General features: G+C 37.9%; 1 long non-coding RNA gene across 1 annotated transcript; it reads right to left on the bottom strand.

Moving 5' to 3' along the window:
- Nucleotides 1-1,158: 1,158 nt before the first annotated feature.
- On the bottom strand, nt 1,159-3,143 carry LOC131606680 (uncharacterized). The gene is made up of 4 exons (XR_009284967.1): nt 2,252-3,143; nt 1,703-1,850; nt 1,479-1,602; nt 1,159-1,361 (listed from the first exon to the last, which is right to left on the bottom strand). It is a non-coding gene; the product is annotated as an uncharacterized LOC131606680 (long non-coding RNA).
- Nucleotides 3,144-4,257: the final 1,114 nt, after the last annotated feature.

Raw genomic sequence — 4,257 nt, 5'->3', positions numbered from 1 at the left:
TGAGATTAAGCTTAAACTTTAAGAGAAATATCACTGTTGTGATTATAGCTTTTCAGAAGCATTGTAATACTCTTAGAATTGATTACATTAATTTGTAAGTAACTAGAGTGATCAAGTGTGATCAGGATACTCTAGGAAGTCTTAGCTTGTGTCTAAGCAGTTGTAACTAGAGTGATCACGTGGTGGTCAGGATACTCTAGAAAGTCTTAGCTTGTGTCTAAGCAATTGTTCCTAGAGTGATCAGGTTGTGATCAGGATACTCTAGAAGACTTAGTCGTGGGCTAAGTGGAAAACCATTGTAATCTGTTGAGATTAGTGGATTAAATCCTCAGGTGAGGTAAATCACTCCAAGGGGGTGTCATACCCCAAATTTGTCCTACCCCTTTTACTTCTAACTAGCTTAGGCTTTGCATTCATGTACATACCTTCCATTAGGACATTAACATAGATCATGCACCATTAATCAATAAATCTGGCACAGGATCAAGGATCTTGAAGGGTTAGGGTTTCATTGGTACTTTGGGGCTTCTTATTTTCAAGGTATTTACATCCACCTAGTTGAAGCCGAGGTTTCTAAGGGTTTTTTCAGTTGAAGTTATAAAACTGGAGTTTTCTCCCTGTGAATTAGTTTGGTCTTATAATCATCATGGACTGCTTCTCGACACTTGAGCTATTAATTACTTGATCATACATTTCACGCTCAGTCCTCTTTTGCTACTCATGGAACAAGGCATTTGAATCAATATCCCAACATGTAGCGATGATTATGTCATTAAGTTTTGTGTGGTGTTTGCTTGAGATCCAAGTTATCTTGATTCAACTATTGTTTGCTTGGATTTCTTAATAAAGGTTGTAGAAGGAGTATTACAAAATGGGTTGTGTTGATCCATTAATTTTGACTGGAGTCCACTTGAATCTTTGATGGTTTTCACTTCATGTTGTGGCCTATTTGAGTTTGCAAGAGAAGAAAAGTACGATTAATTGGATCCAAATACCTTCATGTTACGGATTAATTTAATGCAAATAATTCACGAGATGGTTATGTTACAAGCCGCTAATCAAAGTGGTTCCTTCTATTGCGAGTTTGTGACCTGATTGCATTTTGGAGAATTAAAGTGTAAGCCGGGATGATTGGATTGTGAATTCAAACAGTGGAAGGATCCATAACAACTCTCAAAATTAGAAAAGAAGAGGGAGCTCGTTTTATTGACTCAGGTTACAAGTTACAACATATGCTAAAAGTCATACACAAATATACACTTCTAAATCTATTTTTTTCGTGAGTTCCACTTTTCCTCGTTGAGCATGTCATTCCTTTGTGCCAAAACTCTGCCCCTTGTACTCTTTAATCCTATACCAGCCTGCACAAAAATCCAGAAATCCATCATTGAAAAAAAACATACAAAAAGGATAATCAAGAATATGAATCTTTCCACAGTTCTCAGTTCGTAACGGTGGTGTGGTTCTTGTATCTTAACTTGAGTTTGCGTTGCTACACTTTGGGAAGAAGGATCAATGAACTGTAAATGTTATCCTAGCTTCAAATAGACGTAAACCGGTTAACCGGTTCAGCTAACGTGCCTTCATGTCCAAAACAGGTCCCTGCCAAATTTACGAACAATTGATTAGAATTTCAAACTACAAAATGCCAACAGCTCAGCTTAAAATCAATACAAAATACAACGCAAAATCCAAGCCGCACCAAGCGTTGCCCATAACGGTTTCGAACTCGCCACCTGCAAATTGAGCCAATCTCTGCATAAACCAAGTGCAAACGGAACCGGTTCCCTTCAAGGAAATGCTGCTGCGCCTTCTCAATTGTTCACTTGCCCAAAACTCAAAGGGCAGCCCTGTACAAAAAAGAAAGAAGAAGAGAAAAAGCATTCAGTCACAAAATTCTGCACATCCAAAAGAAAATAAGCTCAGAATAGGGACCACACGAATATTCAAGCATGTCGGCGAAACTGGTTCGTATACAGAGGGTTAACATCTTACCCACAGGAAAAACAGAAAGTCCACAACTGTCCAAACTCACTCCAACTAACTGTAACAACACCCATAACTAACATTCCTAACAGTTATAACCAACTATCCCTAACCATTTTTCAAACTAACTTCTATCCGATTCAAACAGAACTCCAAACTAACATAACTAACTTGTCACACCTAGTAACTAACTCTCAACAAACTTCTAGCAGTCCTAACAGTTATCTGAAACAGAATTTCAACAGAAATTAGAAGAGTAACTGACCTGAAGAAACTCTATATAACAGGAATTCACCATCACTCTTCATTCTTCACCATTCTTCACGTTCTTCAGTTTCCACACAATCCTCTCCACCTTCATCCTCTCCATTTTCTCCCCCACTTCACATCGCTTTTCACCATCTTCACTCTCTGCAACTCCAACCTTCATCTTCTTGAATCGTCACAACCTTCCATCTCAGTTCCCTCTCTTCATCATCTCCTCTTCACGCACCACTTTCATCTTCTCCCTCACTCTCTCGGAATCTCCACTTCTTGATATTCAACAACAACACTGATTCAATTCCATTCCTGATTCAACTATCTATCGGCATCCACACTTTCGTGACGTAACATCACCTTCGACTTCCTTCATACCTTCAATCTCACGTCATCATCTCCATCTCTCTGCATCACGTAGCGACAACAACAACGCTTCACCATTGATAGCACACCAGCTCAGAAACAGAAACGATACAAGAATCAGAGAGGAGAGATTAACCAAAAAAAGGAACGAACCAAAAAGTCTCAAACTTCACCTTATCATCGTCTTCGTCTTCAACAACAACGCACAATTTCATCCTCATCATCAAGTCCACAACTGATTCATCATTCCTCGAGTTTCAATAATCTCTCGACTCAATTTCCCCTTTATTCAACCGTCCGTACTCATCATCATCATCATCATCATTATCCTCGGATTTGTACAACAACTCAGAAGAGTGCATCCGCGTGAAAGATGAGCGATTGAGATAGGGAAATTCGAGAGCGATTGAAAGCTGAGACGGAGAAGCTTCGGAGTTGCGCCGGAGGACCATCGCCGCCGATTGAATTTGTCGAGAGAGAGGAAGAGGAACGAAGAGGTTACCCTAATTCCTCTTGCTGCTTATTTTAATTTAATTTCTTTTTTATTTTATTGTTGAATAAAAATCTGAATGATAGTGGATCAAGAAACCTCGGGCCTTCACAATTCGTTCATGCACCTCCCCCAGGCCCATTGCAATTCAATTCTCACCCCCACGGATCCCATGAATCTTTTTATTGTTTTGCATCTGATTTCTGTACAATAACAAGAAACTGTTGGGCCCTAGGCCCTTGCTATTCACCACCGCAAATTCAATTTACACCCCTGTTTCTATTTTTCAATTAGGAGAAGTTAGATTTTACTTAGTTTTTTTTACTAATTTTCTTTAGGCAATCAAAATGCTAATTTTGTCATAGAAAATAATCAATAAAAAAAATGTTAGTTTAGGCTAATTCTTTTTGCTCAATTAGAAGCCTTTTCCTTCAAAAAAAACTCATAAAAAAAATAATGGTTTTAGTTTAATTTCGCATTAATGCTTGAATTGTTTTTGCGCTATTTCCATGTTATTTTTGTATGATTCCGGTATGATTTTATTGCTTGTATTTTGGCCTTATTTTTGGCCTATCTTGTTAATATCATTAGTATGCTCCTTTTAGAATCTATCCCATGTTAAATAAGAATTAGAACAACTTAGATTAGAATTTAGGATTGGTTCCCTATTGCATTCTTTTCCTTTCAACTTTCAAAATACTTAATAAAAATCGATGAAGATCATACCGTCGCTATATTTCATGGTAGGAAAGAAATGATTGAGGCGTAGGCCTCGATGTATGTTCTTTCCTACTTAGCGGAGAAGAAATGATTGAGGTGTGAAGCCTCGGTGTATTTCTTAACCGTTATTTAGAGAAACGATTGTGGCGTAGGCCTCGATGTGCATTCTCTAAATAGTCATAAAAAAACTCTTTTTGTATCTCTTTTACTTAGCGGAGAAGAAATGATTGAGGTGTGAAGCCTCGATGTATTTCTTAACCGTTACTTAGAGAAACGATTGTGGCGTAGGCCTCGATGTGCGTTCTCTAAATATGCAAAACAAAACTCTTTTTGGTATGATCTAAGTCACAAATTAAGATCCCCATAAAAAACACCAATCAAAAACACTTCAAAAAACCTAATAAATGTTCAGACTTTAACAAAAGCGAGGAAGTGAT

This window comes from Vicia villosa, linkage group LG5 (genome assembly GCF_029867415.1).
Source record: "Vicia villosa cultivar HV-30 ecotype Madison, WI linkage group LG5, Vvil1.0, whole genome shotgun sequence".
Classification (NCBI taxonomy): domain Eukaryota; kingdom Viridiplantae; phylum Streptophyta; class Magnoliopsida; order Fabales; family Fabaceae; genus Vicia; species Vicia villosa.
This window is presented reverse-complemented; position numbering and strand designations above follow the sequence as displayed.